Genomic DNA, 25,411 nt, shown 5'->3' on the forward strand with positions numbered 1-25,411 from the left:
TGGTCCAGCCAGGCTTCACCTCCGCCGGAGGAACTCCTCAATGGCTGATAGGACAAATACAAAACTTTGCACAATTGATCAATTTCAACATTTTAATACATACCAGTTGATGCTGCAGCCAGGTCGCTCTTCTTGAGGGAACTCACTCAACGGTTGACAGCGCGCAACAGATATAAAACTTTTCCATAAAAAGTTCAATAGTATCTACACACTTATAGTTATCATGTAAATTAGTTGTAATACAGTGAGTGGGGGGGGGTATCCCTGGTTTTGCCGACAAACTTTACATCGAATGTCATTTTATCGAAAACGTTTCAAGGAACATAATTCTCGTAATATCGTTTGGTGTAATTTTGTTTCGAGACTGTTCATTCCAAATTTTTTAACCCCGACGCAAAAGAGGGATGTTATAAGTTTGAACGCTATGTATGTCTGTGTGTCGATGTCTATGTGTCTGTGTATCTGTCTGTCTGTGGCACCGAAAGCTCTTAAACGGGTGGACCCATTTTAAATGTGGTTGTTTTATTTGAAATCAGGTTTCTAGCGATGGTTCTTAGACATGTTCAGCAAAATCGGTTTAAGCCGATTTTGAGATATTGAACTTTGAAGTGACAAAGTCGGGGGTTTTACAATTTTGTTGGTTAGGTTAGGTTATATGATTTAAAGGCAAACTGTTCAGGGAATATTATTTGGCAGATGATTCGTTTTGTATGAATTTTAAATGGCAGAATTACTAAACGACGGTGTTCATTTGTTCAAAATTTCATTACAACAAACACAGAAGGGTAAAGTTATAAGGTAACCAGTTACCCCACACATAAACTATTTGCTACCAGAAAAATAGGTTAGGTTAGAGCTGCGATAATTACATAATATATAAATAAAATAGGTTAGATTAGAACTGCGACCATACCCGAATCTAACTCCTACTAGAAAAGTAGTTAGTAGTAGTACATAGTAGTAGTGGATCCCAATCCGCTTTCGCCGTAACTCTCACATTCTCCACCTTCTTTACGGCATTCTCTTTAACCCTGCAACTCCTCGCTACCTCAAAGAGCGATTTAGCTACGTAACTTCTATTCGATGCTCTCAGAACTTTCTCTTTTCCGTGCCTCTATCTAACTCCAAATTCTATGTATATTCTTATACTGTCCAGGCTATTCGGTTGTGGAACTCCTTACCGATTGACTTACGACGCGCAGTCTTTGTCACTATTTAAATCTATGCTTAAGGAGCACTATCTGTCATCTTGTAATTATTAGCCTTATTATAATTTATTTATTTATTTGTTGCTGTTTATCTCACTACCCATATTTATTTTGGACGTATATTAATATGTACGATATAATTTGTATGTATTCGTGATGTATTTCTGTTACGTTTATATTTTTGATCTACTTTTGATGCACCACCTGTTGTAAACTAGTCCTTCCTACTTTCTGTAAAAAAGGTTGCCTGGAAGAGATCGCTCTTAAGCGATAAGGCCGCCTATTGCTCACCTTGTATTTTTTTTTCTCTGTGTATCTGTTTTCTGTATCGCTTACTATGTCTGGTGTACAATAAAGAGTCTTTGTATTGTATTGTATTGTAGTTTGTATTAGGTTAGAATAGAACTGCGACTCCCGCAGAATCGAACTCCTACCAGAAAAGTAGGTTAGGTTAGAACTGCGACCTTTGCAGAATCTAACTGCTACCAGTTTGCAGCAAACGCGAGCAAAACTTTAGCACAATCTGTCGTTTTATTAAATTTTCAATAAAATAGTACTTTTTTTGATTTGCCAGTTTCACAAAAAAATATAGATTATCAAAAAACGGGTTGCGGCACTACCCAGTACTACTTAGTTGAGCACAAACTGGTACAAAGCTGAGTGAAAAAAAAAATGGCTGTACAGAGTTTTTTTTTAACATGTTTTTGTAAGTAGTGAATAAAAATTTGAAATATGATTTTAAGCATAAGCTAGCACAAGCTTAGCAAAACTTAGCGCATACGTAGTTTTTAACCTCCGACGCAAAAGAGGGGTGTTATAAGTTTGACCGCTATGTGTGTCTGTGTGGCTGTCTGTGTGTCTGTCTGTCTGTGGCACCGTAGCTCTTAAACGGGTGGACCGATTTGAATGCGGTTTTTTTATTAAAAGCAGGTTTTTAGCAATGGTTCTTAGATATATATGTTTTTATAAAAATCGGTTCCCCGTTTCAAGATCATCAGCTCTTTTGTTCGCTGCGGTAGGAATCTTAGACGCATAAATAGGTATTTACTTTACTTTCTAACATATTTGGGACCTAAAATTTGAAACACCCATGTATGCTATATAACTATGCAAGATTATGGAATCCTCGGCCTGATGCTGCAGCCAGGATATCCAGAACACTAGTAGATACACTTGATAAAACCATAGCAGATATACCGTGTTTGGAATCGTTTCGATCAGTATTTGATTCTACATACAATGTAATGGTGGCAACAGGATGAGCTGATGCTGCAGCCAGGATATCCAGCACACTAGTACACTCTATAAACAATAATAGCACATATGTCGTGTTTGGATTCGTTTTGATCAGTAATTGATTCTACATACAATGCAGTGGTGGCATCACGATGAGCTGATGCTGCAGCCAGGATATCCAACACACTAGTACACTTTTAAAAAAATAATATAAGTGCCAGTTTAAAAAACATGAAATAAAAACAAATTAAAAATTAAAAAAAACCCCGACACAAAAAAACGCCAGCAAAAATAAAAAACGTCCGAAAACAAATCGCCGACAAAAAAAAGCCGCCAAAAAGACAACTAAAAATTTAAAAATAATTATGTACTACCTAGCTGTTGCCGCCTATGCTGATTTCCCGCAAAATCGGCCCAAGTTAATTTAGTATAAGTACCTAGTAATATTTTTTCATCTAAGCGTCGTCGGTGTTGGGGGACCGCTAAGGTTAATACGTCAAAAATATGTAAATGTAGTTTCCTGTTAACCTTAGCGGTTCCCCGACACCGACGAAGTTTAGATAAAAAAAAATATTACTAGGTACTCATACTAAAATAACTTAGGCTAATTTTGCGGGAAATCAGCATAGTCCCCGGGGGATAGGGATAAACGAATTCTTCGCAGATGAAGTCGCGGCAACAGCTAGGTAGTGCATAATTATGTTTTACTCTTCAATTTTCTTTTTCGGCGGCGTTTTTTTTCGGACGTTTTTTTTATATTTTCTGGCGTTTTTTTTGAGTCGGGTTTTTTTAATTTTTAATTAGAAATTCTTGACACAGTCCGTTTAAAAAAAAGTACCATGGGACACTTGACACCAATTGACCTAGTCCAAACTTAGCAAAGCTTGTACTATGGATACTAGGCAACGGATAAATATACTGATATAGATCCATACTTATACTTATATAATATTATAAATGCGAAAGTGTGTGTGTTTGTGTGTTTGTATGTTTCTGTGTATGTTTGTCCGTCTTTCACGTCAAAACGGAGCGACGGATCGACATGATTTTTGGCATAGAGATAGTTTATGCGGTCAGAGAGTGACATAGGTTACTTTTTATTCCGGAAAAATGCCGAGTTCCCGAGGGAACAGCGCCCGATAACCGAATTCCACGCGGGCGAAGCCGCGGGCAAAAGCTAGTAAATACATACTTAAATACATATTAAACATCCAAGACCCGAGAACAAACATTCGTATTATTCATACAAATGACTGCCCCGGCCGGGAATCCAACCCGGGACCTCAAGCTTCCTAGTCAGGTTCTCTAACCACTTGGCCATCCTGTATTGCCATTTCATGACATACACTCTCGTTTACATTATGATTAGTGTTTTACAAAAATATGGTGTCCAGCACGACACGTGCGAGCACAATAAATAGGGTGGAAAGAATCAATGGACCCTGGACGGCAACTACCTTAAATTAAATCCTTACCTTAACTAATTAGCTAATTGTACTGAAAAGAAACATTCCTTTATTTTTAAAATTGAACAAAACTGCATTCAAAAAATCGTCTTAACATCCCTCATCTCACCCGGGAATCGAACCAACTAAATATTAGAAAATAAAAACTCTCTATTTTATTATTCAAATCAATAGGATTATAGTTCAGGATATAAATTGTCTAATAAACATTTGCGGTTGTTTGCTCCGCGTTGCATAAAAAAAAAATCCATTTTTAAACTTTTTGTCAATAGGTACATACGCGTGTAAGAATTAATTATGCATAGATTTATTATTAACATTTAGCGATTTTCTTATAGAAAACTCAGTCCGTATAGGTAGCGTTTTTTGTTTTCAAAAATTTCTAAAACTTGTCGCTTCCTACCTTTTTTGATTTGCGATTTTCTGAAAAAATTAAAGAGATATCAAAAAACGGATTGCAGCACAAGTCAGTACTACCTAAGCATAAACTGGCACAATGTTGGAAAAAATTGATTTTCCAAAATGGCGGTGCTGAGATTTTTTTTTATTTGCAATTTCTCTGAAACTATTGATGCTATCGAAAAACAGTTTTCGGCACAAGTGAGCACAAGTCTAGCACAAACTAGCATTTTTTTTTCTGATTTTTCAAAATGGCGGTGCTAAGACGTTTGTTGTTTCGCGTTTTTTTTTTCGAATCTATAGCCCATATCGAAAAACTGATTACAGCACAAGCTAGCACAAGTCTAGCACAACCTAGGACATACGTAATTTTTTGAAATTTTTAACACTGAGTCCAATTTATGACATAGACTTTCGTCTTAATTATGATTTGTGTTTAAAAAAAATCTATGATTCATATCAGAGTATGGTGTGCAGCACGTGCGAGCACAACTTAAGAACAATATATAGCAATTTTATTTTTTTCAAAATTTTCAAAAATATGTCGCTTCTTACCTTTTTTGATTTGCGATTTTCTGAAAAACTTAAAGAGATATCAAAAAACGGATTGCGGCACAAGTCAGTACTACCTTAGTACAAACTGGCACAACGTTGTAAAAATTGATTTTCCAAAATGGCGGTGCTGAGATTTTTTTTTATTTGTTATCTCTGAAACTATTGATGCTGTCGAAAAACAGTTTTCGGCACAAGTGGACACAAGTCTGATACAAACTAGCAGATTATATATTTTTGTCGATTTTTCAAAATGGCGGTGCGAAGACGTTTGTTGTTTCGCGTTTTTTTTCGAAACTATAAGCGATATCGAAAAACTGACTACAGCACAAGCTAGCACAAGTCTAGCACAACCTAGCACATACGTAATTTTTTGAATTTTTTGACACCGAGTCCATTTTATGACATAGACTCTCGTCTATATTATGATTTGTGTTAAAAAAAAATCTGTGTGTCATATCAGAATATGGTGTGCAGCACGTGCGAGCACAACTTAAGAACAATATATAGCGATTTTATTTTTTTCAAAATTTTCAAAAATATGTCGCTTCTTACCTTTTTTGATTTGCGATTTTCTGAAAAACTTAAAGAGATATCAAAAAACGGATTGCGGCACAAGTCAGTACTACCTTAGTACAAACTGGCACAACGTTGAAAAAATTGATTTTCCAAAATGGCGGTGCTGAGATTTTTTTTTTATTTGCAATTATCTCTGAAACTATTGATGCTATCGAAAAACAGTTTTCGGCACAAGTGAGCACAAGTCTAGCACAAACTAGCAGAGTATATTTTTTTTCGATTTTTCAAAATGGCGGTGCTGAGACGTTTTTTTGTTTTTCGTTTTTTAACGAAACTATAAGCGATATCGAAAAACTAATAACAGCACAAGCTAGCACAAGTCTAGCACAACCTAGCAAAACTTTTTTTTTTAATTTGGACAAAGTGGCGGTGCTAGCCCAAAAAAAGTTTTTTTGAAATATTTTTTCCGTTAACTGGAATTTTCAAAAATGGATAACAGCACAAGCTAGCACAACCCTAGCACAACCTAGCACAACCATTTGTTTTTCGAATTTCCAAAATGGCGGTGCTAACTTCACTCACATTGTTTTTTAAAATAAAATTAGGAAGGATTTTTTGACTCGCTTTCTTGAATCTGTCGTTTGTTTTCAGTGACATTTGATTTCAATAACGAATTTCAAGTATACTAAGTTACTTTTTATGTACCTAGTTTAATGCGCACAGTCCACACTACTACATGTTAACTGTGTACGTATACTTATTTGATATTTTGAACTAATCAAATTGAATAACAATGAGAAACATAATATATATACAAAATTTGTCACTGTAATACAATTTTTTTCTTATCGACTGTACTTTCAATTTAAACTATGTATATTTATCCAGTTATATGAATTTAGACTTGCAATTGGGCGTTAACAAACATGGCAAGTTAAACTTGAAAATAACGGATCGCTCCACCCAAATTTGCATAAAAATTACTCATTATTTTAGCTTTTTGGTACCTATATTTGTTCCTATTTACAAACAATAATAAATAATTTCAAACCCCGATCTACGAATATACAATTTATACATTTTAGTTTTCAGCAGTGACCGTCCATGTGTACCCCATAATCGGCGACCCGGTCAAGTGATCAGAAGCTCTCGCGCACCATGCAATTTTCCCCAGTGCATCACAACGTTCTAGTTGCCTCAAAATTTGGGTTCTCAGCGAGTTCTCACTGCCATTCGGTGAATGTTCTGAGATTCAATAACGCTTAGGTTTCCGGACGCTACGAGGCAGCAGGACCAGTAAGCATGAGTACAATATGGGCTGCTTTTGTAGGATTCTGTACCTCAATAGAAAAACCCGGACGGAACCTTCTAGGATTACTCTTGTGCCATAATTAATTTAGTCAGAAACTATACACACTGTTGTGTTTCGGCGTGGAGAGTAAGTCAGCCGGTGAAATTACTGGCACTTGAGGTAACCCATCTTAGGCCTCTAGGTTGGCAACGCATCTGCAATACCCCTGGTGTTGCAGTTGTTTATGGGCGGTGGTGATCTCTTACCATCAGGAGATCCACTTGTTCGTTTGCCATCCGGTCGAAAAAAAAAACTATACACACATAGGTCAAAGTTTGACTGGTAGAGATCCCTTAAAGGGATAACTCCGCCTTTGTACATTACGTATTGTACAAGTATCTCTAAGTTTGTCAATTGTGTTTTGTTTCTTTTCTTTACATACATACATAATATATACATAAATTACCGTAACCCCTAACACGATCCGTATTCATCTATTTACCCTAATAGCATTACTTATGTGACATCCAAATATTCTAATGCATGCATTCCGCCATTATCAGCAAAATGTATACCGTATTCGAAACATGCAACGATGTTGCGTGATACGGGTACCGTTGCCCTATCAACGCGTGCGCATCCATTCGCCCTGCCCTGCATGAGAGTGCACCGATCTCTATGATATAATAATGTAAACTGAGATACCTCATAAAGGTGTCGTCCCGCTATACCATAACATATCATGACCGTAAATAGGACCTGCAAATTGACAGGCAAAAATATTATATTCTTTGTATTGAAAAGTATGACAGAGAGAGATTAGCATTTTTATTAACAAGCCGTCGCCGTCGCGTGCCATGCATGCGCGTTACATTCCGTGCTTGGCACGTTCCTATTGCGGTCTTGGTTATAATTCGATATAGTGGGTACTGTAGGAACTAGGCTGTATACCGCTGGCAAGTGGTAAAACTGACCACCTGGCAGGTTAGATTGACAGCGGGTAATATTTGCCGGAGAGCAGATCGCTCCCGATAGCCTAAGCGGCTGGTGCCATTTTATGTAAATCTATTTATAAGTGCTACCAAGTTCTAAAATAAAATATAATTAATTAATGATTGAAGATGCTATTTATTTCATAACAGTTTAAAGTCACGCGCGTTGATCCCAGTACCTAAGTTCTCACCAAGTTACAGTCCCCACAGTACACACCTTTACATCTCTAGCATACAAAAGCTCTCGAGTGTTTCTGTCAGTTGTGATTTAGAGACTTTTTTATTTTGCATAAATATTCTCCTTATTTAACCTGCTACGATTTCTTTTTTTTTAATTTGTTATAACCAATGCACTACTCTGCGGGTCTTTATTTAGTTGTACTGTACGCCTGTGGTATGTTGGTATTTGTGTAAGTTTTTTCCAATGTAAGTCATCTTTTAACTTTTTTTAAAAATCTGCGGGTTTCAGAGTAATATTCTAAGTAAAGACTGTTAGGGGAGGAAGGTTTTTAGGAAGACGTAGCGTTGGCAGGCTTCTCGCTAGGTGGGCCGACGACATCGTGACAGTTTCGGGAAACCAAGGTGGCAAGAGTTTGTTTAATGTGGAGTTCTAAGGGTGAAAGTACTTGTCAACAGTGGACTTCTTCCGGCGGATGATGACGACTGAGGCTAACCGGATTCTGCATGCCCTTCGGTCACTATAAAATCGTATGGGAAAAGGTTCATACGTGCTTCAGTTGCCTAGACTGCACAGTTACATTTAATGTACAGTCAAGTTCAGAAACTTGTGAGCAAAAATTTTATAAAAAATATCTGAACACGCTTCTACGCCGTTAACAACAGAGTCGTGTTCAAATATTTTTGATCAAATGTTTGCATGAGCTATGCTCGGGGTTTCTCTGAAAGATAGAATCCGCAACGAGGCATTCCGACACAGAGCTAAGGTCAACTCATAGTTCAGGGAATTAGCAAGTTGAAGTGGCAGTGCGCTGGTCATATCTGCTGCAGAACCGACAACCGCTGGAGTAAACGAGTCCTTGAGTAGAGATCGCGTCTTGGCAAACGTAGTGTAGGGCGCCCTCCGGCCAGGTGGAGTGACGATCTGCGAAAGGCTGCTGGTAGCAGCTGGATGCGTCTAGTCGAGGACAGGGCGCAATATGGCGCCCATTGGGGGAGGCCTATGTCCAGCAGTGGACTGCTATAGGCTGATGATGATGATGATGAGGGTTTGCTCACAAGTTTATGAACTCGACTGTACAACCAAACAAAACAACGCTCAAACCGGTAAATCACGACTGTATGGACATTTAGAAGCAATACAGGAACACGGATCCATTAGAATTAACAACCAGAAGTGAATTTACCGGTTAGATGTTTCTACTAGCAGTGCGGTATAAGGTCAGATTTGAAATTATGAGGCGTCCTGATTTCTGCCGTGGGTTTGGTCTATCTCTCAGCACGTATGTATCACCGTGAAACATTAGCTTAGCTTAGGTATCCCATTGCTGAACAAAGAGGAGACTCTTTCTTGACACTCATCTCTATGTTTCGCAAAATCTTCCAAATTGTCCCGCTGTCTACTTATTTTGTTCTCGGTTTTCTTTCGCGCGGAACACAGTCGGAGCGAATTTTTTCCCGGATGCATTCATCCCTATTTCCCATCGTCCAGTCCCTTTTGAGCTTGATGGTGTTTTTCTCCATATTATCTACTATCTGAGTGTTGGAGCGCAGGTTAGTCTAATTCGATTAGCTCTTCGGACTCCTTGATTGCTGCGGTGCATGCCTCGCTGACAAATTTTGATTAAAAATAATACCCAAATCAAAAAATATCATGGGAGAATTAAGATCAATTTCAAGCAAACTATGACATGGTACTGTACTATGGATACTAGAGTATACACCAGCCGGCGAATCATAAAAGTGGGCAATGAAGTAGAAAATACTTGGCTTAGCAACTTCGATTACATCTCTTAATTTGTTTCGCATCTTGTTTAGCGACGAACTGCCGTTGCGCACGCGATCGCGGGTAAGGTTATTAAAAGCATTTAATTAGGGCTCTGGTCTTGTTTTTCTCGGGCCCAGCCCCGACAACCAGTGGCAAACTGGACCCCGTTTTATGGTAAGAATAACCTAACCTAACTAACCATAAAATTATCATTTTTAATATAAGCTTTTTTTGCTGACTGTACTTTTTGTTAACTGTACTTGCATTGTCACCCAAACTACATTTGCATACCAAATTTCAAGTCGATGCCATTAACCGTTGAAGAGTTCCGTCCTGCGGAGACGATACTGGCTGAACTACCAGGATGTCACTACTAAATAATTGTATTGTCACGCGATTTACACAAGTATTCCAAATTTCAAGTCAATCTGACTACTGAAGTTGGTCAAATTTAACTTGCAAGATTTGATTACAGACAGACAGACAACGGGACAAGTGAAACTAAATAAAATCTTGTAAAAAGTATCATCCAACGTCCAACATCCAACGTGACGTCCACTGTCGAACATAGACCTCCCCCATAGACCTTTCAGTTCAGGTTCAGTTGGTTCTTTGTGTTATCCATTCAAGTGTTATTTTAGTGAAAAAAACTGACTAAAATGAGCCTAAGGACGTCGTTACTAATACATGTGTACACGTATTACTCGATTAGCTGACTAACACTTTGTGAGCAAAGTGAACGTTGCTAGTTCAAAAAACAGGTTTCGTGGCCAATCAAATAAAAAGTGAAATTATTTTAAACCAGCCTCCAATCACTTATCAAGTTATCACTTATTTTGTTCACAATCTTTAAAAGGAACGAGAAATAATCGTAGGTTTTTTTTTCGGAAACCCATTTGTAACATGACGGTTATAGAGGTTATTAAGATATTTCCAATATTTATTGCAAATAATAAAAGATAAAGTTAACTAAATAAGTAACGTTAACGGTGTTGCTTTTTTTGCTAAATTGTGTGTGTGTTAATGGAGAAAATACAAAAAATACAAGTACAAATACAAATATTTTTATTCAAAGCAATAAAGAGTAAAAACAAATATTAAAATTAGATAGTATTGTTTTGTAAATAAAATTAGCTTGTATTGTTTTGTAAATAAAATTAGCTTTAGAAAAACAAAGTCGTATTTGAATACCGCTGAACCACCACGATGGCAAAGCTGTCCAAATTACCGATCTCATAACGCGTGAAATTTACATTTAATCAAATCATTAAACATTATATATAACCGGTGGATGCAAGTGGCGTTGTCGTTCATTGTGGCGTTCTACGGGGGAGGCCTTTGTTCAGCAGTGCACGTCTTCCGGCTGGTGGTGGTGATGATGATGATGATTATTATTATTATAACTCGAAAACACGCGTTTTTCCAGATATAAAGATCGATTCCCGAAAACCTTTCTGGATGCGGATTCAATTTTGGTATTAATGTAACCTTATACCTAATACTAACCGTTATCCGCGACTCCGTCCGCGTAGTATTCGGTGCATTTTACTGGGATAAAAACTATCATATGTCCTTCCCGGGGACTCTAACTATCTGTATACCGAATTTCATCTAAATCGGTTCAGCGGTTTAGACGTGATTGAGTAACAAACATCCAAACACCCAAACATCTTCACAAACTTTCTCATTTATAATATTAGTGGGATTATAAGTATAAAACGTAAAGCACCTAGTCGCAAATAAAATCCAGCAAAGTGGATCGCCAGTCCAAAAACATCAAAGTCACTCTCAAATTACTTTACTTTACAATTACTTCCAACAAAGCTTACGAGTAATTCAACTAACCAAAAAGTAAATTAAAAATACACGATCTCATTCGACTAATGAGATGCAAAAAGTCTCGCGTAATCTGACCTCGGTAGCGGAGGTCAGGGGTCAACGACCCTGGTAATTAAAACACAATTAAAGTCTACACCCGCCGCCGTCGCAATGAGATGACCCGATGCGGTACGGTTGGCAAAAAACGTGTGGGTACTTTTTATTTAGTTTTTATGATTGTTGCTAACATTTTACCGCACCTGGCCCTAGGTACTACGAAGTGCAAAATTCGAACTTCGTATCTTGTCGTCCCGTTGACGCATATGTTATTTAATACGGGAGTGAAAGGGACAGTACGATACCAACTTCGTGGTAGCCTCCCTGGCTTTTTTTTAGGGTTCTGTTGTCAAAATGACAAAAGTACGTTTTACGACCGTCTCTCTGTCGGTCTAACTTAGAAACTTCTAGTGCTAAAAAAACTTTTAATGAAAACCAAAATACATTAAAAAACAAGTGTAGTAAGTAGTCTAAGACTTTGTTATGTATTCGTTTAACCCATTTAAAATTGTGTCTGGCTCAACACTTACTTACTCAGTAATCAGTCATTTATGTGCTCAAACATGGTACAAAGTAGATGATTTTTGTATACTTTTAATTTTGTTTTAAATTTAATTTAATTCAATTATAATGTTTCTATTTTGTAATTGTGTAATTTAATTAAGTAACTTTTTTTTATATTGCAATTCTATTAAATTACCAATATTATTATTGTATGTGACCGACATGATTTATATGGGACCAGAGCCTGAAATAAACATTTATTAATCTTATTTTGATTCTTATGACTACATTCACATGTGTCCTAAGGTAAATAGGACTAAAGTACTAGATTAATTATTTAAGGCAGCCTATGTTAGTAATTTGAAAAAGCGTGTTAGCCTGGCGGTTGACCCACTGTCTTACGTGGGTTCGAGTCCCAATTCTTATCTCTGCCTTTGTGCTGACTGCAGTGAAACTGCAATGAAAACTGTATGGTCTGTTGGAACGCAATCTGTCTGTACTGATCCTAAGCCACAGTAGGTATGTATACAGGGCATCCCACGGCTATGCCACATGGAGGGGAAGTACCTTAAATATTGTAGATACACAATTTTACTTCATTTTGATTTTAAAAACAATGTTAACTGCATTCAAAGATTTTTAAATAAAATGGTAAAAAAAACCCTTTTACTTTTATTTAATATAATTACATTTATGTATAGTCGGGGTAAGAAAAGGTTCGTCACTTTTGGCCCTTAACGTAATTGTAATAGAGTTGAAAAGTAACGAACCTTTTCTTACCCCGACTATACTTCCCCTCCATGTGACATAGCCGTGAGACGCCCTGTATAGTTAAACTGGACAATCGTGGTGATGAAGTCTAGATTCTGAAAGCCCATAATGTTGTTGGCATTCCACTGGCCCGTACAAAGCGGTTACAAATTTGCTTCCAATATCTGTATTTCTGGACTGATAACTACAAGCATGAAACTTACGGCTTTTCAGGATTAGGTGAAATAAGCTGTTACTGCACCAGCGCAGCGAGTTATACCATTCGCTTCATCTGCACTTTTCATTGGACGAAATAAGGTTCAAAGGCTGTACAGTTCATTGCTAAAAACAACCTAAATCTATCTTTATCACAATATTGTTGAATTGGTCATTATTTAAAAAGCAAACTTAAAACAGTTACCTACTCGTTTTGTTAACTGTACTGTACACAGATAGTCTAATACAGATAGCAAAATAAATATTGTACAACTCTATTAACGTTGTATTTTGTTCGTGAGCTGTGAAAACAAGCAAAACGTTCACACATTTTTAAACACCGTTTGTCAAACAAAAGAATAATGTTTGATTTAGCCACAAGAACACATTCATTATGAAACAGTCATCTTTCAATAATAATAAAAGGCCTATTTATTTATGTAGGACAAAGAAAGAAAATATTTATTTATGACATTTTAAGACTCGTGATTTGGATGTCGGAAGTCTATGTCCAACTTACAGTGGACGTCCTGGTGCTGATTGATGATGATGAGGATGACATTTTAAGAGTAACACCAGCAAGGCGGTCTCCCAATCAAGTTCCCTTACGATTGGATTGACCTAACTTAATTTATTGAATCAGGCGTTACTTTGCAGAGGTCCATATCAATGAACTAAAACAATTTCTTTCCTCACTCGCGACCGTATGATAGCTGGGCCAATCAACTATTTTACCCACACTTTGAGCAACTCCTGCGTTACCAAAATTGTCTCTGGCGTTACCAAAAAATCGTACTTCCAATAAGATATTTCACGGTTTAATCGGTTGAACATACGTAGGATGGCATGTATATATTCATGTACACATCTATTAAATTACAGAAAAAATATGTTTACTTACAAAAATCTGCAATTATTTGAAAAATGTCGCGTACAGATTAGTGTCGGTAAAAAAGTTGATTGGCCCACCTAAGTTTATGCAAAATATGCGTGTTCATGCAGTTCCTCTACCGCCACACACTAAGAACACACACAAACCACCACACCACTTTGAGTCTAACATATGGTAGCATGGTGTATGGTTGTGTTGCTCTGAAGATGATGTCTGGTTGAGTTCGAAACGCGTCAGTGTAGTGTGGTGGTGGTGATAGATGGGTTTGTATGTTTTGTGTGTGTTCTTACAGTGTGGAGGTGGAGGAACTGGAAACACGCATATCTTGCATAAACGTAGCTATCATAAGGTCGCGGGGGGTCGAGCAAAGTAATTGTTTTAGTTCATTGACCTTGCGTAGTTTAGGACAAGACTAATCAGACTAAAATTACCCTAGAAATGTTTTAAATATTTTTTTAAATCCCCTAAAACCGATAGCTCAAAAAATAATTAGTTATTTTATTTAAGTCTGAATAATCGTTTAGTTGAATAATAGTCAATTGATATAATGCGTAACTTAAAAATATTTAAATATGCAAGATATAAAAGACTCTTTTTTTAATCGTTAAGCTCGAAGTAACTCTATGAATTAAAACGGAAAGTGGCCAGCGAGTGGAAAAGAGTGTTCGATTGGGTTGTTATAATACTCGCAATCCAAATGTGGCTACTGACATTGACACTTGACTGACGGGCTGACTGATTGACTGACGTTAGCTCTAGTGATGTGAATGCTCTTTAACATACTTCAATCAGCAGTAAATCATATTTCATTATTTAAGTATTTATTATTTGTATGTCAGCTATGATAAAATAGTAGCGAAATGAAAATACAAGTTTATTTATACCGCAATAAATAACTTCTGTCCAATGGGGCAAAGTCAGAATGGCGGTGTAAGGTGATATTGTAGCTGATATTGTATCTGAACCGTCTGATGGCGTCCTTACGACGCCATTTTCTTCTCGGCATTTTACGTTGTGTTCGTCAGAAGATATCTATAAACATGGCGAGCATGGCGTCGTATGGACGCCATTAGACGGTCAGATACAATATAGCTACAATAACTTACCATTATAAATATAAATAAGCTATACAAAAAACGGCTAGACGGACTTTGATGAAATTTGGTATGTAGATAGCTGAACAAATTACTTTTTATCCGTTAACGAGATAGGGATAAATCTCGAAATAACAACCGCTGGAGTCATCATGCTTGTTTTTAATAATGTCAATATTACGAATAAGTTAATAGGTATGCTTATGAATACGCTCTATGAACTAAAATTCCCATTTTAATTATCGGTAGGTAAGGTTGGTTCAGTCAGTAGGTACAGCACTAAATTTCCAAGACTAGACCGACCATAGACCAACTTCGGTTATCCCAATTCTATAACGGATTTTAGTCTTCCACATATTTACTTATTTAATGACAGTGGTGAGTTTTGAAAAATGAAAGTTGTAATAAAGGTTGATAAAGTAGTAATAGGTTTCTGTGATACAAAATTCATAAAAATAATTTCAATTAGGCAAAAGTCAAATAATATATTTTCCTTTTTATCTTATCTTAGTATAATAACGTTTTTTTTTTTGCCAGCCTATTTTTGTCCCACTGCTGGGCAAAGGCCTCTCATCTCTTGCTCCACTCCTGCCTATCAAAGGCGAGCTCCCGCCATCCCACATTATAGGCATCTAAGTCGTCCCTCCATCTCCTTTTCGGTCTGCCTCTATTACGGTATCCGTCACTAGGGACCCATTCCGTAACAATGTTGGTCCAACGTTCCGGGTTAATTCGACAGACATGTCCAGCCCAGTCCCACCTCAGCTTGGCCGTCTTTACGCCCACGTCAGCAATTCGAGTCTTTTAGCGCAGCTTTGTGTTTTTAATCCGGTCCGTTCTTCGGACACCAAGAATGCTTCCCTCCATTGTCCGTTGGCAAACCTTGAGTTTGGACTTTTGAGCTTCTGTAAGTGACCACGTTTACGCGCCGTAGGTTAGGATGGGCAGGACACACATGTCGACGATTTTACGCTGTAGCGACATTGGAAGGTTCCCTTTCATTAGCGATTTCATAGACCAGAAGCCCTTCCAGGCGTTTTCGATACGTCTATCGATTTCTTTGTCTTGGGTTTCCGAAGGATGCTATCTGGCCTAAGTAAATATACTCGTCGACGTAATGTATGTATAGTAACTAGTAACGTTACAAACAAAATATTTGGATGGTTAATATAGAATCATCATCCTAGCCTATGTAAGCCCCACTGCTAGGAGTACGAGTACGGATCGGAAATTTCACACACACTATTGAAATGCTTCGCAGGTTTGTGCAAATTTTCCTTCATCATAAGAAAGGCTTGTGGTAAATTTTGAATGTAATTTTGCATATAAAATTCCAAAAACTTAGAGATGGGAGCCCGAGTTTGAACTCATGATCCTCTGCTTGAGAGGCCGTATATACATAGGTCTAGCCTGGTGGCCTGGTGGCCTACTGGTAGCCTGGTGGCTGTGGTTAGCTTTGTCATAAAAAAATATAGTTAGATAGATTTATTTATTACCTTTTGAAAAAAATACATTATAAACACATGTCAGGTAATTATAAGAAATTCACAAAAGGATCGTCAAATGCACATAAAAAATGACAAATTAGAATAAATTAAATAATAATAATTAAAGGTAAAACAAGAATATAAATCCACTTATGTCAAATGTATATATTTATATACTTAGAATCTTTATACCTTGGGGGGAAAAATGCCTTAGTCGCCACGCTTGGCAGGCGGGTTGGCGACCGCAGTTATATCGGATAGTTCGCGGAGGAACAAGATGGAGCGACGACTTGGTTAAGATCGCGGGATCGCGGTGGATACGGAAAGCACAAGACCGGTCTGAGTGGAGAGCCTTGGGGGAGGCCTATGTCCAGCAGTGGACGTCTTTCAGCTGGCATGATGATGATGATACTTTGAATATGAATAAATATTTCAATGGTTAATAAGTAATTATGTTAAATACTTGCAGACGAACAGAAAATCCCTTTTTCGTAGTATCACCAACATGTTACTTGCATAATTTTTAAGTTGATTAACAATTAATCTGTCATATAATTTGCCTTTTAAATCAGCAAAACTTATATCTCCAAGAAGAGTTTAATAAATTAGAAATCTTAATTAAAAAAGCTAAATTGTATGGCTTAGTTATCTTTAGCTTTTCTCCATCCTTATTGAGAATACGTAATGGGTTCACAGGCTGCAAAACCGGCCGGGCTCCTCGGGCTTTTTTATCGTTCCACATTGATTTGCAGCCGATAATCTAAGCACTAACATCTTAGGTTAGCTCTCCGTAAATAGCCTAGGAATTATTGGCAATAAGCTTATCGCCTTGCCAGGTTTACTTTAAAGTTTTTATTTGACCATTTATTTGCGGCGGGTGACTCACTGTGTGCGAACTGAAATTCGACAGTAATAAGTAGTGGATGTTTTAAAAAGCGGCCAAGTGCGAGCCGGACTCGCGCGCCAAGGGCTCCGTAAAATTTTATAAGTAGTTCATATCTATAAAATTAAAATATCTAGTGTTAGCAGAGCTCCAGGTTTTGTAATTTTGCAGTGCACTAGCCAATAAGCTATAATATACTTACTTAATGCTGGGTAAACAAATTTAAAAATAAATATTACGGAAAGAAAAATTTTACGAATTTTCGCTTCATTTTTATCTCAAAGCTCATAACCTAACCAACTTACCAAAGTTTAAAAAAACCGACTTCTTAATTTAAAGATTAATATCTCAAAAATGGCTAAACTGATTTTTATCAAGCATAGCTAAGAACCTCTACAAACAAACTCGCTTACACGTAAAAAAACCGCATCGAAATCGGTATATCTGTTTGAGAGCTACGACGCCACATACAGACATTGGCGTCAAACTTATAACGCCCCTCATATTGCGTCGGGGGTTAAAATTAGACTACTTTGTAACTACCAAACGTAGTCTAGATTACCATAACAGCTTATTTAAAATTCTTGCATAATTAAACACACACGCAATTATTTGAAATAAATCATAATTAACATGGCATTCTAATGCAACGTTCTTAGCAAAACTCGAACTAACGACTCTTCCGCAGTCTACGGCTCCCATTCCGCTTAATTACTAAACATGCACAATTAAAACTAATACCAGTATCTTTATTAAACGAACATTCAAGAAATGTTGACAGTATCCGGCTCGAAGGACCAGCGTGAATGTAATAAAAGTTTGCATTTAATTAATTAAGCTGTTAGTAAAGGTAAATGAGTTAGCTGGTAGGCTACGGTAAATAAAGTTTATTTCAAAGTTAATCTAAATTAAGTGTTTTGAAGTCATGGTGCCTACGTGAAATATAGTTGCGTCAAACCATATTATATTAATGGCCAACTTTAACCAACGTGATGAACATATAAAACCGCTGGGGTGGATAGATTATTAAGGAGTAACCTCGAACAAGAAAAAGAGACGTTGGCAGATCTCCCACTACACTTCGTTTATTTTAGCGTTAAATAGAAAAACACTTATGAAAATAAGTCACAGCAAATGCAAGTATGTACTAATTGTATAGCAACAATATTAAGCTCATTTAAAATTTTTTGGTCTTATAAGTATTCTATTCTTTTAAAAAGCGTTTTTCAATAAAAATAGTCCTCAAGATTGAGTATTTACCTACCCTTTTTCTAATGCTAAAACAAACGAAAAGTGGAAATTGAGTGAGACAGACAACACCGGAGTGATTCTGGAAAGGTTCGATTTCTCCTTTTAAAATACGGGATCCTGAAAACCATAGTGTAGTGATAGGGTGTCCACTTTGAAAAAACATCGATGTTTTTTCGATTCGATAAATCGGAACTGTACATCGATATATTTCGATGTATCGGATGAAAACATCGATGTTTTGTAAACATCGAGTACTTTTTCTAACATTATATTACAAAGCTGTAATCATCTGAAAAGTCGTACATCTCAAAACAGATAATTTTTTCAGAGTGAAAATTTTCGTATAATGACGGTTATGAAAAGAGACAAAGCCATTATTTTATTAAAGTTTAGATTTAAATCTTTCATAAAAAATAGATCTAGCTCCTTTCATAATCTGTGAGTACATACAAAACCATTCACTTTGTAAAGATGACCTGTTTTGAGATGTTAGTTATTACAAACTTTAGTGGTCAAACTTGAGTCTTTGTGAAATTAACTGGTTATCATCGATTCGATGTTTTATAAAAAACATCGATACATCGAGTACCTATATCGATAGCTTTTCAAAACAACGGATCGATTCGATGTATCGCATTGTAAACATCGATGTTTTCGATGCATCGATGTATATCGAATATCCCTAAGTAGTGACGTGCCCCTATGACTGCGATTTGGGTCAAATGACATGCGTTCTTAGTTACGAAGAATGCGCGTGAGAATTTCTAACCCAATCGCAAAAAAAATATAAATTTAAATAATAGCACAAGTAAGAAAGAATAATATGGATTTATTTCGGTACGAAATAACTGAAAGGATAAAAAAAGATTTTATGTTCAAATATGAATATTATAAGAAAAAATATACTAAGTACTATACAACATACTTGTAATAGTTTTTATCATTTACAACCATCCAATAAAGTTGGTTACTTTGGCCCATATGAACACCACGCTATGAGGTTATGGGCTTATGGGTATGGTGGTTAGTGGTATGGTTGGTTGGTTTTATAAGGGTCTAAGAAAAAACATAAAAATGTGAGTGGTCAGCTACAACCAATTATGTACCTAATTAATTCATCTATTTTAATTAGTTTCTATCCCGCCAGTTCTATTATCAGATGTCGAGATACAGCCCTATGACATACAGAGTGACACACAGACGGATAGCGGCGCGACAGTAATAGGGTTTCTCACACTGAATACGCAACCCTAAAAAGAACGGTGTTCCGTCACTGGCTGAAATATTCTAAAATTATTTAGTTAATTAACACTGTTAGTATATCAAGTAATAAATAAATAAATTAATTATTCTGTGATTTTCTTAAAGGTTACCCTTTTATCCATACTTCCATCCTTACTATCCTGACTTTCTTAGTAATATTATAAATGCGAACATAACTCTTGTCGGTCTGTCTTTCTGTTTTTCTGTATGTCGTTACCTCTTCACGCTTAACCCGATTAAAACGGAATCGGATGAAATTTATTTAAATACTTTGAGGACATAGAATAGTTTTATTCCAAAACATCACATAGTTCCCGCAGGATAAGCGAATTCTTTGCAGATTATTAATGTAGGGTGGTAATCGAAGCGGCCAGGCCGTTGCTACACATTCTAACTCTCACTGGCAGCGCGTGCGCGCTACTAACACACTCGTACCGAGAGATTTATCACCACTAGATGAGACACTAGAAGCACCCTGTACCAGCATCTCGTTGTTTAAATGCAAAAGCGGCACAAATAAAATTAAAAAGCACTTTTTGGTGTCGCTTTTGTATTTGGCTTAGAATTAAATTCAAATGAGTTAACATGCAAGAACATTCTCACTTCAAGGTGTTGGTACATTTATCTTAATAACTGTTTTTAATAATCACTGTTAATTAAATGAGACTATTTGTTATCATATATATTTATACTTATTTGATATCAGGTACTCATGGTCTAGAAAATATGAGATCGTTTTTAAGTGCTATGTCGCTGTTCCGAAAAATTAGATAAAACTGGCACTATACGATACTACCTAGTTAAGAAATAAAGGCAAATTTTCTTAATGAAAAATAATTTTGTATTAATGAATCTTAAGAAAAGCTCAGAATTTTTTATAAATACTTATTTATAAAGAATTCTGAGCTTATATTTACCTATGTATATTTACTTAAATTTACATAGGTGAACATTGAAAACGTGAACATGCTTTTAAATATTACAAGTTTGAGAAAAGTTAACATCGCGCGCCACTAAGAAGATTCCAATTTTCTTATAGTAGGTAATGAGATACCAACGCATTAGGAACAATTTGAATAAAAAGCTTACAACGAATCGATCGCAGGATATAATAAGGCTTTTTAACGTAGTATTAAGCAACAGGATGCATGAGAATATAATTAAATTATTTCCTTTTCCTCATTTTTCGTCATGAACTATCACATTTTGAAAAAATGTGTGAATAACTTAGGCTTACTTATGAGATAAAATAATTATTTTTTAAAAGGTTATTCATGGTACAAATATTTAACAAATAATTTGCCGCATAAATCAAAAGTATTTTTATTGTTGTAATTGTTTTGATTTTTATTTTGATTGAAACCAATGTTATTTGATTATTACACATTGTTGTAAATTCATTAACTACCTATTTATACTATAGATAGGCATTTATTTTGAGACTTGTTAGGTACCTACTGAATAATTTTTTACCGAAGTCAGTAAGGGTTGTAAAAATTATGACGTATATTTGAGTATTTTTCCTGGCCAGTTTCATATCAAATTTAAAATTGAATAGTCAGTGTAATCGTTACGTACCTAAAACATTTTTTAAGAAGCCATTCTTGTCACCTATAAAAGTCAATATTGTGTGTTAGCTTGACGTAATTTTTTCTTGACGTGTCTATAGTGTCAATATGTCTAGTTATTATTGTATTCTTGTCTACTTAAATATATCTACCCTAGCCGTACCTCAGCGCAAAACTTAAACAACTCCCCAGACCTCTGTAGTAACGCCAAATATTCCACTAATTCCAATTCGGCATGCATACGCCAAACGGCAGAACCCAGTAAGTGCGTTTTCACACTTTCTCAGCCGCTTCCAGCGCGCCTCGAGATCTCCTCGAGACGCTCCGCCGATTTCATGCATTTTTTTGCAAGTGACGAGTTGGATTTCTAAATAATTTAAATGCGCGCACGAACAGATACGCCACACATGGTATTAATAAAAAAAAATCGCAAACTTACGGTTTTGTTGTAAAGTAACGTAACTAAATCCGTTTAAAGCACAAAACCATGTCACTATCACAGGCACTGGTCGCGCGTTCGAGAGCCGAAGATACACGAGTGCGCCCGAAGACGGACTGGGCAAGACTGCGCGTGCGCCAGTGAAATGCTCGTTGCAGTGGAGACGAGCGGAAGAGTTGCGGTGTGGATGCGTGTTTTGGAATAGGATCTTTTTCTACCTACGTTATGCTGTTAAAAACAAATAAGAAACGCAAAAAGTTTTGGTATTTTTTCTTTAAATTTCTATCATTACTGAAGTTGAGGATACAATTACATCGCCATCAAACTAACAAAAATATGAAGTCGTCAGAAGTGAAAACAAAAATAAAATCAAAATAACATTAAAATTAATGAACTATGTCTACATTTTTATACACTAAACATTTTATGGTATATATATACTTTTATTATGCATTAATATGGACTTCCGCAAAATAACACCTGATTCAATTTTCTTTTCTTTTTAATATATAATATCTCGTGTCACATGTTTCTAATCAAACTCCTCTGAAACGGCTTGACCGATTATTATGATTTTTTGTGAATATTCGGTAGGTCTGAGAATAGGACGTTAACTATTTTTCATACTTCTACGCGGACTGAGTCGCGGGCAACAGCTAGTAAATTATAATAACTTCAATTAAATTGTTCATTATAATATGTTGTTACATGATACACAATTAACAAACAGCTTCAAAAAAATCTGATTTATGATATTAGAAGGATATTATGATAATTTACCTACCTAAGTGGTTCTATTCCATATGATGTAAAATAGTCCCTATTACCACTATAATCTGTTTAATTGAATAATACATAAATATATGTTCAGCATAAAAAAAATCCTCTATAATATTTGCACACAGGTTCTACGAAACACTCAAATGGGTTAAAAAAGTGAGTAATTGGGCCTGAATTATTGCACAAGAAAAATTACAGTTAAATTAGGATAAACCGTTCCGATCGATAAATAATGATCTATAGATAATTGTATGCTAAAGACATCAACGCGCGTGCGCCGCGTGGAAGCTCATCGGGAAAATCGTGATGCGTAATAAATAATTAGATGGCAGTCTTTATACAGGATGAGTACGGTCATGAAAAAAAAATAACACAAGTTTCTCGCAATCGGTCAGGAATTCAGGATCTTTTTAGGGTTCCATAGTCAACTAGGAATCCTTATAGTTTAGCCATGTCTGTCCGTCTGTCTGTCTGTCTGCCGCTAAGCTCAGAGACTATTATTACTAGAAAGCTGTAATTTGGCATGAATATACATGTCAGTTAAGCTGAAAAAGTGGTAAAAAAAAATACGATACCTCCCACGTAGAGGTAAAGTGAAGGTGATTTATGGCAAGTAATTTACAAGGAAAATTATAACGGCTTATATTGCTTGAGAATTATTAGTAGTTTAAGAGTAAATAGCAGCCTTAGGTATAAAATCTACCTAAACTTGGAAGATTTCGGACACAATACGATATCCTTAGAAAAATATTACTTGATTTTTTCGTAATGGCTACGGAACCCTATCTTGGGCGTGTCCGACATGTTCTTGGCCGGTTTTTTATATAGGTATAGATATGATAGGGTAAAAACAAGAAGGCGAGCCACCTAATGAAAAGTAATCACCGCCAACACCCATAACATAAGTTGAATAAGGATACGTTCCCAGTCCTTTGAGAAAAGAGTAGGCGCGGTTTTTAAACGAAACGTAAAATGAAGACCACGGGGTCCATATCGGCTCGCATAATTGTTAAAAGTCAGAATGTAATGTTTGTCAGAATATATCGTTTGTTATGAGTCATTTTTTTTCTCTTAATCCAATAATTGTTCAGAATTGTCATAAAACAAACCTAACCTAACCTACAACTTTGTATAGAATGACCATTTAAAATTTTCAGAAAAACTTACAGTTTCAGTGGGGGAAAATTATGACAAACAATAATTAGGACAAACATTACAGTATGACTTGTGAAAAGTATGCGAACTACGCGCCCAAGGCAACGATGTCATTGGGAATTCCCTTGGAATTTTTGTAAAATTTTGCTATTTCAACTAAACTGACGGACTTGATGATTCACGCGAGCGAAGCCGCGGGTAGAAGCTAGTTGCAATTATAAATAGACTTGGCATTTTTCATGTCTAGTCGGCGATATCCCAACCACTGACTTATTCCGTGTCATTAGCTATTTCCTTTCCGTCCTAATGAGCTCAGGCTACTTCTTTAAATACACAAGAAATTTTAATAATTCCATGACCAAGATCGCTCGTAGATTATTCAATAGTTAATCAGAGAGGTGAATGAACGATCGTAATTTTCGCCATTCATAGTGTCAATAGTTTTTTGTGAGCTTAGAAAGAGAAGCTTTTCTCTAGAATGATTAATATTTTAATTTCGTTCGGTAAGTATATTCGAGTGAATCAAAATTGGCAGTAGAATTGGAACTCTGGGATTTTATTTAATTCTCTTGGTGACTCTCAAAAATAACATATCTGGGTGTGATTAGTTAGGTTTCGAATAAGTTATACTTACAGTACCCGGTCATAAAGATTCGGTCTTTGGAAAGGGACTCAGCTAGTTTCGTTCGGCTTCGTATAGCGTTGTCACACACTACTTATGTGACGTTAGTCAGTCGTTGTACAGGTGCAATAGAGTACGGACGCATTTAGATGAAAATACATAATAAAGAGTTTTTGAAACCCCCTAAAACTTTAGATTGGCATCTTTAGGAAAAAGAGGGAACTATCCTTTTTCTAGTAGTTGCAACAGCTCTCTATAGATAAAAGCTCCGAAGACTCTATGTGTAATCTTTATCGCCGGATACTGTACTTTTAGTTCTTTGTCTTTTGCAATCACAGATTTGGTATATATTGTGTGTTTAAAAATATTTTTCCCACCTATAATGACATCAATTTATATGCAAATAGAAGAGGACAGTTTATTGTATGACAACATGTGTAGTACAAACGTAATGTAATGTTGTATCAGGAGCTCCAAGCATTAATTGGCACAGAGGCGTACAGAATGGCGATTACTCCACGGACAAGAGCTACTTAAGCTCTTAAATATGGTAAGAAGTAAGGTGAATAATTTATAGTTTTTTTTTGTTACCGTGGTCATTTTTACACCTCGACGCCCAAAACGGTTAAAACGGCCCAAGTTATGTTTTAAATTGATTGAATGCACACTAATTAATATTTTAACAACGTCATTAAAAACTGTTTTTAAAATACATCGTTGGCAAATTCTAAATAAAATGTGTGTCAGTCGTGCTTGTCGAACGGCAAAACTATGCGGATTAATAAATCATACAAAATATGATGACTTCATGAAAGCAGTTATTAGTATAAACTTTATGGCTATGCTTTATGATAAAGTCTTAATTCTGAAGTGATAATTAACAAAATAACGATATTTACTGATTCTGCACATGTTTTTTGAATAATATGAAATTTAAATTTTACTGCGAATATAAATCTTGTGATGCTACTAATGTGAATATCAATTTTTAATGGTTAAACATAACTGTGACTTTTTTACAAAT

At 36.1% G+C, this 25,411-nt stretch overlaps 1 protein-coding gene across 1 annotated transcript in view; it reads right to left on the bottom strand.

Annotated features, from left to right (window-relative positions):
- Positions 1-21,956, bottom strand: part of LOC141436199 (uncharacterized) — a 256,690-nt gene extending 234,734 nt beyond the window's left edge. The window contains exon 1 of the mRNA XM_074099086.1: positions 21,831-21,956. The gene's annotated coding sequence lies outside the window, so the exon portion shown is untranslated. The remainder of the gene's footprint in view (positions 1-21,830) is intronic.
- Positions 21,957-25,411: the final 3,455 nt, after the last annotated feature.

Source organism: Choristoneura fumiferana, chromosome 16 (genome assembly GCF_025370935.1).
Source record: "Choristoneura fumiferana chromosome 16, NRCan_CFum_1, whole genome shotgun sequence".
Taxonomy (NCBI): Eukaryota; Metazoa; Arthropoda; class Insecta; order Lepidoptera; family Tortricidae; genus Choristoneura; species Choristoneura fumiferana.